Consider the following 13,592-nt stretch of genomic DNA (forward strand, 5'->3'; position numbering starts at 1 on the left):
GCAAGGATCTCATTCAGACTCGACACAGAAATTAAATGCTAAGAGAATTCAGCACCACCAAACCAGCTTTACAACAAATCCTAAAAGAAATTCTCTAGGGAGGAAACACAAGAGAAAGAAAAGACCTACAATAACAAACCCAAAACAATTAAGAAAATGGTTAATAAGAACACATATATCGATAACTACCTTAAATGTAAATGGATTAAATGCTCCAACTAACAGACATAGACTGGCTGAATGGATACAAAAACAAGACCCATATATATGCTGTCTACAAGAGACCCATTTCAGACCTAGGGAACATACAGACTGAAAGTGAGGGGATGGAAAAAGATATTCAATGCACATGAAATCAAAAGAAAGCAGAGTAGCAATTCTCATATCAGACAAAATAGACTTTAAAATAAAGACTATTACAAGAGACAAAGAAGGACACCACATAATGATCAAGGGATCAATCCAAGAAGAAGATATAACAATTGTAAATACTTATGCACCCAACATAGGAGCACCTCAATAATTAAAGCAAATGCCAACAGCCATAAAAGGGGAAATCAACAGTAACACAATCATAGTAGGGTACTTTAACACTCCATTTTCACCAATGTACAGACCATCCAAAATGAAAATAAATAAGAAAAAACAAGCTTTAAATGATACATTAAACAAGATGGACTTAATGGATATATATAGGACATTCCATCCAAAACAACAGAATACACTTTCTTCTCAAGTGCTCATGGAACATTCTCCAGGATAGATCATATCTTGGGTCACAAATCAAGCCTTGGTAAATTTAAGAAAACTGAAATCGTATCAAGTATCTTTTCCGATCACAATGTTATGAGACTAGATATCAATTAAAGAAAAAAATCTGTAAAAAATACAGACACATGGAGGTTAAACAATACACTACTAAATACCGAGAGATCACTGAAGAAATCAAAGAGGAAATCACAAAATATCTAGAAACATATGACAATGAAAACACGATGACCCAAAACCTATGGGATGCATCAAAAGCAGTTCTAAGAGGGAAGTTTATAGCAATACAATCCTACCTCAAGAAACAAGAAACATCTCAAATAAACAACCTAAGCTTACACCTAAAGCAATCAGAGAAAGAAGAACAAAAAAACCTCAAAGTTAGCAGAAGGAAAGAAATCATAAAAATCAGATCAGAAATAAATGAAAAATAAATGAAGGAAACAATAGCAAAGATCAATAAAACTAAAAGCTGGTTCTTTGAGAAGATAAACAAAATTGATAAACCACTAGCCATACTCATCAAGAAAAAAAGGGAGAAGACTCAAATCAATAGACTTAGAAATGAAAAAGGAGAAGTAACAACTGACACTGCAGAAATACAAAGGATCAAGAGAGATTACTACAAGCAACCATATGCCAATAAAATGGACAACCTGGAAGAAATGGACAAATTCTTAGAAAAGCAAAACCTTCCGAGCCTGAACCAGGAAGGAATAGAAAATATCAACAGACCAATCACAAGCACTGAAATTAAGACTGTGATTAAAAATCTTCGAACAGGGGGTTCCCTGGTGGCACAGTGGTTGAGAGTCCGCCTGCTGATGTAGGAGACATGGGTTCATGCCCCGGTCTGAGAAGATCCCACATGCCGCGGAGTTGCTGGGCCCGTGAGCCATGGCCGCTGGGCCTGAGCATCTGGAGCCTGTGCTCCGCAACGGGAGAGGCCACAACAGTGAGAGGCCTGCGTACCACAAAATTAAAAAAGAAAAAGCTTCCAACAACAAAAGCCCAGGACCAGATGGCTTCACAGGCAAATTCTATCAAACATTTAGAGAAGAGCTAACACCTATACTTCTCAAACTCTTCCAATATACAGCAGAGGGAGAAACACTACCAAACTCATTCTAAGAGGCCACCATCACCCTGATACCAAAACCAGACAAAGATGTCACAAAGAAAGAAAACTACAGGCCAGTATCACTGATGAACATAGATGCAAAAATCCTCAACAAAATACTAGCAAACAGAATCCAACAGCACATTAAAAGGATCAGACACCATGAACAAGTGGGGTTTATCCCAGGAATGCAAGGATTCTTCAATATATGCAAATCAAACAATGTGATAAACCATATTAACAAATTGAAGGAGAAAAACCATATGATCATCTCAATAGATGCAGAAAAAGCTTTTGCCAAAATTCAACACCCATTTATGATAAAAACACTCCAGAAAGTAGGCAGAGAGGGAACTAACCTGAATATAATAAAGGGCATATATGAAAAGCCCACAGCCAACATCATTCTCAATGGTGAAAAACTGAAACCATTTCCACTAAGATCAGGAACAAGAAAAGGTTGCCCACTTTCACCACTATTATTCAACATAGTTTTGGAAGTTTTAGCCACAGCAATCAGAGAAGAAAAAGAAATAAAAGGAATCCAAATCAGAAAAGAAGAAGTAAAGCTGTCACTGTTTGCAGATGACATGAAACTATACATAGAGAATCCCAAAGATGTTATGAGAAAACTACTAGAGGTAATCAATGAATCTGGTAAAGTAGCAGGATACAAACTGCACAGAAATCTCTTGCATTCCTATACACTAATGATGAAAAATCTGAAAGAGAAATTAAGGAAACAGTCCCATTTACCATGGCAACAAAAAGAATAAAATATCTAGGAATAAACCTACCTAAGGAGACAAAAGACCTGTATGCAGAAAACTATGAGACAATGATAAAAGAAATTAAAGACAATACAAACAGATGGAGAGATATACCATGTTCTTGGATCAGAAGAATCAACATTGTGAAAATGACTATACTACCCAAAGCAACCTACGGATTCAATGCAATCCCTATCAAACTACCAACAGCATTTTTCACAGAACTAGAACAAAAAATTTCACAATTTGTATAGAAACACAAAAGACCCCCCCATAGCCAAGGCAATCATGAGAAAGAAAAATAGAGCTGGAGGAATCAGGCTCCCTGACTTCAGACTATACTACAAAGCTACAGTAATCAAGACAATATGGTACTGGCACAAAAACAGAAATACAGATCAATGGAACAGGATAGAAAGCCCAGAGATAAATCCATGCATATATGGTCACCTAATTTATGACAAAGGAGGCAAGAACATACAATGGAGAAAAGACAGCCTCTTCCAATAAATGGTGCTGGGAAAACTGTACAGCTACATGTAAAAGAATGAAATTAGAACACTCCCTAACGCCATACACAAAAATAAACTCAAAATGGATTAAGGACCTAAATGTAAGGCCAGACACTATAAAACTCTTAGAGGAAAACATAGGCAGAACATTCTATGACATACATCACAGCAAGATCGCTTTTGACCCACCTCCTAGAGATTGGAAATGAAAACAAAAATAAACAAATGGGACCTAATGAAACTTAAAAGCTTTTGCACAGCAAAGGAAACCATAAACAAAATGAAAAGACAACCCTCAGAATGGGAGAAAATATTTGCAAATTAAGCAACTGACAAAGGATTAATCTCCAAAATACAGAGGCAGCTCAGGCATCTCAATATGAAAAAAACAAACAACCCAGTCCAAAAATGGGCAGAATATCTAAATAGACATTTCTCCAAAGAAGATATACAGATTGCCAACAAACACATGAAAGGATGCTCAACATCAGTAATCATGAGAGAAATGCAAATCAAAACTACAGTGAGGTATCACCTCACACCGGTCAGAATGGCCATCATCAAAAAATCTACAAACAATAAATGCTGGAGAGGGTGTGGAGAAAAGGCAACACTCTTGCACTGTTAGTGGGAATGTAAATTGATACAGCCATTATGCAGAACAGTATGGAGGTTCCTTAAAAAACTAAAAATAGAACTACCATTTGACCCAGCAATCCCACTACTGGGCATATACCCAGAGAAAACCATAATTCAGAAAGAGTCATGTACCACAATGTTCACTGCAGCTCTATTTACAATAGCCAGGACATGGAAGCGACCTAAGTGTCCATCAACAAATGAATGGATAAAGAAGATGTGACACATATATACAATGGAATATTACTCAGCCATAAAGAAACGAAACTGAGTTATTTGTAGTGAAGTGGATGGACCTAAAAACTGTCATACAGAGTGAAGTAAGTCAGAAAGAGAAAAACAAATAGTGCATGCTAACACATATATATGGAATCTAAAAAAAAAAAAAAGGTTCTGAAGAACCTACGGGCAGGACAGGAATAAAAACATAGATGTAGAGAATGGACTTGAGGACGTGGGGAGGGGGAAGGGTAAGCTGGGATGAAGTGCGAGAGTGGCATGGATATAGATACACTACCAAATGTAAAGTAGATAGCTAGTGGGAAGCAGCCACATAGCACAGGGAGATCAGCTCAGTGCTTTGTGACCACCGGGAGGGGTGGGATATGGAGGGTGGGAGGGACATGAAAGAGGGAAGGGAAATTGGGATATATGTTTATGTATAGCTGATTCACTGTGTTATACAGCAGAAAGTAACACACCATTGTAAAGCAATTATACTCCAATAAAGATGTTAAAAAAAAAGTAAACACACATACACAATTAGTAGTTAGAATCTTCATCTGTTTACTTTCAACCCAAGTCTACTTAATTGCTCAGCCTGCAGGACTCACTCAGATTGAGGAGGCAGTATAAACTTTCTAAATTTGAGGAACAAATGATTTGATACAAACATCTTTTCTTCTTGCTAATACTCCATACAACTTGTTCAGATCTTCAACGCAGATATTTAGTCTCTTGCAGTCCTAACTTCAAAAATTGTTTTGAAATGTGAATTAACAGACTCTTTTCTTCCCTAGTGGAAATTTTCTTTCCAATATTCAATATTCAGAGAGCAGGAGAGGACAGACACACAAACCTGAATTTCAGATTATCTATCATATTTGAATCATTTTAGGCCTGAAAATAAATTGCACCACATACTTGGTTAAAAAGCTAATGCAGATTCACTCCTGCATGATGGGAGGACAAGTCTTCTGCCATTCCCCAAAAAATTATACAGCTTAACAGAAGTGTCAAAAACAACCATTTCAGCACTCAGAACATTGACCATAGGCTTACAACAAACTGAGAAGTGGTTGTTCGTAAAAATCACTGAACTATAAGTAAGAAAAGCACAAGCCTGTGGTGATTTTCCTGAGGGTTCTAACAAGCTCTCAGCTCTGTATACACAGTAGTTCAATTAGGGCAAGACAAGATGAATAACTGGAAGTTCACCTGCTGCTGTTGAGGAGGAGCTCACTTGATTTAAAATGTTGTCAGTGAAAATGGTGATTTTAGTGGCACATGAAGAGGGAAGGCCACAGCCTCCACTAGTTTGAAGTATTGTTCTTTTTTAGGCAAGCAACAGACTGTCAGGCAAGCAAGGGATTTAACAGGTAATTCTGGAAGGTGAGACAGCCATGGGGCTAGATGAGATCAGCAAGTATGTTACACTGACTGAGGGTGATATATGCACAGCAGAAAATGGAGTGGTGCAAGCCACTCATACATCCTTAGAAGACAGAACCTAAGCTAACACACAGAGGAGACACAAGAGAGCCCAACAGAAAATAAGAGCCAGGAGAAACTTTAAAACAGCGAAATTTGAACCCCCCAAACCACAAAAAGATCAATAAGTAGACAGAGGAAGCCTTACTGGCTCCAACTATTTGATCACAATCTCTGACCAATAGCTGACTGAAGAGGCTTAAAAATAAAGACAGTTAAAACAAAACAAAACAAAAGTTAAACAGAGAGATCAGTGGCCTCACAGTTTGGGTGAAGATTTAGTCTAGAGAATTACCAAACACACAAACAAAGAGAACAACAGTAACAACAAACCTCAGGGGAAAAAACTCAGAATCTAAAATTGCTATGCAATATTATCTAACATGTCCAGTATTCAACAAAAAGAAATTATGAGACATACAAAGAAACAAGGAAGTGTAACCTACTGACTCAGGAAAAAAGTAATCAATTGAAGCTCCCTCTGTTGGATTTAACAGATAAAGATGTCAAAACACCTATTATAAATACATTCAAAGAACTATACATGCTTCACCATGTTTAAAGAACTAAAGTATGACAACAGTGATCTACTAAATAGAATATTACAAGGCAATATTACTTAATAAACAGTGGAAATTCTGGTGTTGATAAGTATAATAATTGAAGTGAATAATTCACCAGAGGGGTTCAACAGCAGATCTGAGCTCTCAAAAGAAAGATTCAGTGAATTTGAATTAGACCTATAGAAACTATCCATTCTGAAAAACAAAGGAAAAAATGATTGAAAAAAAAAATTAACAGAACCTCAGAGCACATTAAGTATACCAATATAACTAAAAAAAAGAGTACCGTAAGTTGTTAGAGAAAACGCAGAAGACAAAAATATTTAAAATAATAATGCCTGAAAGCCAAATGATAAAAAAACATTAACCAATACATCCAATCTCCACAAACTCCACACAGAATAAACTCAAAGAGATTCATAGCTATACATTTTATATGCCAAAGACAGAGAAAATCTTAGAAGTACCAAAAGAGAAATGAGTAGTTCCATACAATATTAACAGCTGACTTCTCATAAAAAAACAATGAAGCGAAGAAGCAATGGAATGCCATGTTCAAAGTGCTAAAAGAAAAAAAATTATCAACCAAGAATTCTGTAGCCAGTAAAACTGTTTTTCACAAAGACGCCTCCAGATAAACAAAGACTGAGAGAATGCGTTGCCAGCAGATCTGCCTTATGAGAGATACTAAAAGCAAGAAAATGAAAAGGCAACCTACAGAATGGGAGAAAGTATTTACAAATCATGTATCAGAGAAGGGGTTAATATCCAAAGATATAAAGAAGGTGTACAATCCAATAACAAATAAAAACAATCTGATTTTGAAAAGAACAGAGAAACTTAATGAACACTTAGTCCCAAAGAAGACTTGCAAATGGCCACCAGGTACATGCAAGGATGCTCAACATTAGTAATCATCATAGAAATGCAAATCAAAACCACAATGAGATAGCACCTCACACCTTTTAGAATGGCATCATCACGAAGAGATAAAAAGTGTTGGCAAGGGTGTAGAGTAAAGGGAATCCTAGTATACTGTTGGTGAGAATGTAAACTGGTGCAGCCACTATGGAATACAGTATAGAGGTTCCTCCAAAAATTAAAAATAGAACCATCATATATATGATCCAGTAATCCCATTTTTGGATATGTATCCAAAGAAAACAAAAACAGGATCTTGAAGAGGTATCTTCTCTCCTGTGTTTACTGCAGTATTATTCACCATAGCCAAGGTATGGAAATAAACCAAGTGTCTTTCAATGGATGAATGAATAAAGAAGATGTGGTGCATATATTACAACGGAATATTATCCAGCTGTGAGAAAGAAAGAATTCCTGTCGTTGGTGGTTCTGGATGGACCTTGAGGGTATTAGGCTAAGTGAAGTAAGTCTGACACAGAGACAAATATTACATAATATTATCAATATGTGGAATGTAAAAAGGCTAAACTTGTAAAAACAGAGTAGAAGGTGATTCCCAGGGGCTTTGGGTGGGGGAATTGGGGAAATGTACTTTAAGAGTATAGGGTAGGGGAACTGGGGAGATATTGTTTAAGGGTAAAAACTTGTAATCAGTAGATAGCATCAAATGCACAGCATAGTGATTACAGGCAACAGTACTGTATTACAGACCTCGAACTTGCTAAGAAATTATACCTTAAGTGTTTTCACCACACACACACAAAATAATAATAATTATTCAAGGTGACAGAGGTGTTAGCCAACACTACAGTGATAATCAAATTCCAACATATAGGGCTTCCCTGGTGGCGCAGTGGTTGAGAGTCCGCCTACCAATGCAGGGGACACGGGTGCGTGCCCCGGTCCGGGAAGATCCCACATGCCGCGGAGTGGCTGGGCCCGTGAGCCATGGCCACTGAGCCTGCGCGTCTGGAGCCTGTGCTCCGCAACGGGAGAGACCACAACGGTGAGAGGTCCGCGTACCACAAAAACAAAAACAAATTCCAACATATAAATGTATGAAATCAAAAGAAGGGCAGGAGGAAAGATGCTCTCCAGTGAAAGAAGGGAAAAAGTCCTTGAATCTTAACAGCAAATTATACCATCTGGAACCTTTGGCTGAGACAAGAGCTGGTGAAAAGCCTGCCAGAGCTTGCCTTGAAGCCTTGGAAAAGCCAGAAAATAAAATGTCTTGAGGAACCTAGTACCTAGAGAGGAAAGGCAAAGGAGCATCTGTTCTCAGGACGGTTCATAATACTTGAGAACAGTAGGAATGACTTACATTCTAAACAGCTACAATTCTAAACACTTTTCAACTCGCAGTTCATTTAATTATCACAGTAAGCCTATGAGGTAAATGCTATTCTTCTTCTCATTTTACAGATCAAGAAACTGAGAAGTTTGGTAAATTGCTTAAGGTCCTCAAGCTAGTAAGTGGCTGAGCTAGGAATCTACCCAAGGCAGTCTGGCCAGAGACTGTTTTCTTAACCCCTACATTATACTGCTAAGATATTTAAAATACTTTGTCGTGGTTGTACAAAATAAAGGAATCAGAAGTTAAGTTAGACAATGAACAATAAAAGCTGATGTGAATAACTTACTAACACTGAACCCAGGTGTTCAAGTTTTAAAATCTTACTTTACATTTGGCTACATGTTTGTTCCTTCTTTCCTTCACTTAATTCCCTAATATTTATCAAACATCTACGTGCTAGACCCAAGAGATAACAAGAAATCAAAATCTCTGAAAACAAAAGGCTTAGACATCTATGAGGCCATAATTGGAAAAGAATTATTATATAGTGTAATTGTTGTATGAGGGATGTACATAAGGGTGGATGGGACTGGAACAGACAGATCCACTCCAGACATCTCCAGCAACACAGGCGAAGAACTAGATCATCCAGGATGGCTGCAGTGTATGGTGTCATAGGAAGAGATGGCTTGAAGGTGAGGAGAGAATTCTGAGCAAGGCAGTGACCTTATCATTTTGTCACTTTGTCAGCAGTATGGAGGATGGATGAATTGGGGCAATGGAGGAAGAAGGTACATCTTAGTACCAGGGACAGGGAAAGAGGCAGAAGACAGAAGAATCCAATTCCATTCACCATACAAAATGTACTCAGACAATGACTTGTAAACATAAAGATGAAGGATTAAGTCCTCAACTGAGACACTGGAAGTAAAGGGAAAAAGAAAAGAAGATGAAAGAAATCGTGTCAATTAGTTAGCAGTTAAACAAATATGCTATTTTAATGAAGAAATTTATCATTATAGAGAAAATTAAGCAATAATCACACACTTTCTGCCATGTAGTCCCATAGTAAAGCATGGCATTATTACTGATAGCAACTGAATTACCGGCATAGGTTTAAACCACCTATAAATAGCTAAATCTATACTCCTACATCTATGCCTAACTAGAGAAATAAAAATCACAAAAACATATCTTTTTACATTTTTAGTTTCCTCAGATAGCGCAATTTCTACACAGAGGTTATAGGAAAGTGCCTCATTTTTAACAAATATATACCATATTCTACTCTAAACTTACATGTATACGTTCATTTAACCCTCTCCCAAACCCTACTAAAGTTCAATACTATTATCCCTGTTTTACGTATGAGGAAATCAAGGTTCTGAGAAGTTATGCAAAGTGTCAAAGGTCACTAGATGGTACAGTTAGTTCTGCTGTAACACTTAATTTTGAAAATGTAAATTGATTCCAATGCAATTGATATAGTAGGGAACAGTGTGACTACAACTCACATTTTGTGTTTGCTTATGAGCAAGTTCATCCACAAGAAACATAAGGTAAATGCAGAAAACTGCACCCCATTACGCAAGGCCACGTAGGAATACGCCAAAAGCACATGCCTCAAACATTTATCTACTAGCTACCAGTTCACCATGTGGGGTGTGAATCACATCCGTTCACATCTGGTGTCACAACTTCCCTTTAGATTTCAGTAAGCTTCCTTCCATCACTCCAAGAAACTCACAATCTTGCAACCCTTTCCACAGCCACTCCCATGAGGGAATAACGTATTTTGCAATGTAAAGTGTCAAATGTACTGCAGTATTTAGTTGTTAACCATTCAACATTTAAAAATTTTTAAATATATCACTGACAAGGTTTTGAATATTGTGCCATAATCTCATTTTCTCATAAGTCCTGTGGCTTTCGCTGTGTGATTTTGCATAGCATGATGATTTTTTTTTAGCAACATATATGTTATGGTGCATTATAGCAGAACTAACTCTTTTGGAGTGATATCTGAGTTTGCCCATATCAGAGTCAATGCTCTTAAGTTAAGGGGTCTCCCACCTTTATTTATGTATTCACCCCAAACTGTTAGCACACGATGTGCTTTCTGAACATCTTAAACTTCCAATTCTCTTTCACATGTACTACTGTGACTATAGATATTCATTCACCCAATTCTTTAGCCTTAGAATCAACTCTTTTTTTCTTACGTCCCACATCTGATCTATTAATATATCTTGCCAACTACCTTCAAAATATTTCTAGAAATTGACCACTTTTCACATCTCCAAATGCTACTGACCTATTTCAAGCTACCATCATCTCCAGCGTGGGCTACTATAGTAGCCTCCTACCTGGCTTTTCTGCTTACACCTTTGTCCCACCTAATGTCCTTCCTCCACAGCCAGACTGAGCCTTTTAAAAACAAACACATCTCTCCCCTAATCAAAGTCCTCCAATTAAAAAACATATATTTAAATAAAATCATTACTTCCAGCCATGGCCTGCAAGGTCTGGCTTCTTTGCCCTTATTCACCAAATTCCTTCTTCCCTTACCAAACAGCCCTCTCACTGTTCCTTGAAGAGTCAAAATATGTTCCCACTTAAAAGCTTTTACCTTCACTATTCCCGAAGATGGGAAGTGCTCCTTCCCCCAAAATTGGCATCATTCATATCTCTGCTCAAATATCATCTTTCAGATTGGCCTTTCTTGGCCATCATATTGAAAATATTCACTTCTATTATATTATATTCCCTTAGCCTGCTTTAATTATTCTTTCTAGGAGTTATCAGTATCAGATATATCATATATCTACTTACTTGCTGTCTATCTCTACAAATGTGAGCTTCATGAAAACAGAAACTTCATCTTGTTCACAACTGCAGCCCCAGTGGCTAGAACACTGCCTCAGGCATGGTAGGAATAGAGTAAAATTTGTTGAATGAATTACCTCTTAATAAGGACATTAATCGGGACAAAAGAATGTCATTTTAACACGGACAAGAGATAGACATTAGACTATATTTCTCATTAAAGTTGTTCATTAAACAACTTTAGATAATAAAGTATAATAAGTAATGGAATAATAAAGAGAAAACTGATGACTAAACCTTCGTAGGAACTATAATACATTATTCAATATTAAATGAAAAATGACTGTGTATATTTGTGTTACCAGAGACAGGTCAAAAATTATTGCTAAACATTCACGAAGTACTATATTGTTTGACTTGCCAAGTCCACAGTTCCATAATTAAAATAGTTTATAAAAGTCACTCACTCCAGTAGGTTTAGTTTTTTTGTACTAACACGAGATGGGGATTTTTCTATAACCCCACCCTGTCTAACCATGTATTTCCATGAATCATCCTTCACCATACAAAATGTACTCAGACAATGACTTGTAAACGTAAAAATCCTCTATATAATTCATCTACTTGTTGTTAACACGATATGGAAGAGTATATCCATCACAAAAGTTAAATTTCTAGAAAATTCAATTTGATTTCATCCTCATATTTAGAATAATCTTAGAATAACAGACTTATTTTGAGGAAATAGTGAAGAAGGGAGGAAAAGAAAAGACCAAGCCCAGTGACTTAAAACTACTTTTCTTTTTTAAGCAGCTGGAATCTTGTCCTTAACTGAAATCTTACATCAAAGCCCAATAGGTAAAATTTAAATGGATATATTTTAGGCACGGGGATGGAGGGAAAAGGATGAGTCTGGAAAGAAGAGGGACTTTGAAATCTTGACTGTTTATTCCCCTAGGATTCAATATTCATCTCACTTACTCCAAAGGGGAAAAACTCCAAAGGGGAAAAATGCCTCTTCCAGTCCACGTGCTAGTTTATAGTAAGATAAGGAAATGGAGGTTCAAAGACGACTGCAGGAGCTAATATATAGGTTGAACCATAAATTTCTCATAAATAGTAAGTAGATTTTGCATTACAAATGAGTGACTGAGAATGTTGTTTTTCAATGAATAAAAGCAAATTAAAACAAAAGAAAGACTAAGGGACAAGACTGAGATCCTAGGGTCACTATGAATTGGGGCAATGAAGTCAGCTGCCAGTATGAGGCATTCTGCTGAAGAGCATCAAAAAAAGTTGCCTTAAACATCAGACGCCATTCTACCCTCAATTGGGCAATTTTCATTTTCAAAATACACATTACAGCAAATAATTCATCTGACATTCAAATACAATAAGAATAAAGCCAAACTCAGTTCTTCTATCTTAAACAATATATTTGTAATTCCTCAGCATGACCTATCTACACTGCAGCCAAAAAAGCAAAATAGAACATAGCTTGTCATGAAATGGTCAATAAAACAGATCCCATGGCCAATAATTATATTACCAAGCTACATGGACCATAAAAAAAACAGCTCCTTTTGCATATGTAACTTGTTTCCCTCAGTGTCTGAGACTAGCACAGCCAAAGAAACCCACATCCTAAGCCACAGAATAGAGCCACCTGGTCTTGCTCTTATCACAGGATGACAAAATGATTTCAATCCCCTAATTTCATGCAGACATCCTCAACATTTGTAGAGTGTTTTTTAACTAACAAAACTGTTGCATCCTTCCTGAGTTCAAGAATGGTCAAAAGGCTCAATGCAAACACTTCTCTGGACAACCTTTATTACCACATTTAAAGGCACAGGCTCAATGACTGACACACATTTCAAAACGCTATCTCCCTTTCCTTTCCCTTTTCTGTTCTGCTACTCACATGATAAAGACTGATTTCAAAAAGTTTCTGGGGGCTTCCTTGGTGGCGCAGTGGTTAGGAATCCGCCTGCCAATGCAGGGGACACGGGTTCGAGCCCTGGCCCGGGAAGATCCTACATGCCGCAAAGCAACTAAGCCCATGCGCCACAACTACTGAGCCTGCACTCTAGAGCCCGTGAGCCGCAACTACTGAAGCCCACGAGCCACAACTACTGAGCCTGTGTGCCTAGAGCCTGTGCTCCACAACAAGAGAAGCCACTGCAATGAGAAGCCCACGCACCACAAAGAACAGCAGCCCCCGCTCACAACAACTAGAGAAAGCCTGCGTGCAGTAACGAAGACCCAACGCAGCCAAAAATAAAGTAAATATATTAAAAAAAAAAAAGTTTCTGGGATCTCTGCTTTTAAAAATGTTTAAATCAATGCAGCTTTGCAGTATCCATTCATCAATCCAAATAAAATATTAACAATTTTATGAGCATGACAAGAAGCAAGTTTTTTTTTTAGTGCTCCAATTCCATGACAGGATTACAAACAAGTGTGAGA

At 37.3% G+C, this 13,592-nt stretch overlaps 1 protein-coding gene across 1 annotated transcript in view; it reads right to left on the reverse strand.

Moving 5' to 3' along the window:
- Positions 1–13,592, reverse strand: part of LOC308623374 (BEN domain-containing protein 6-like) — a 129,588-nt gene that overhangs the window by 74,667 nt on the left and 41,329 nt on the right. The window lies entirely within an intron of this gene.

Source organism: Mesoplodon bidens, assembly GCF_964165515.1.
Source record: "Mesoplodon bidens genome assembly, chromosome: 10".
Lineage (NCBI taxonomy): Eukaryota > Metazoa > Chordata > Mammalia > Artiodactyla > Ziphiidae > Mesoplodon > Mesoplodon bidens.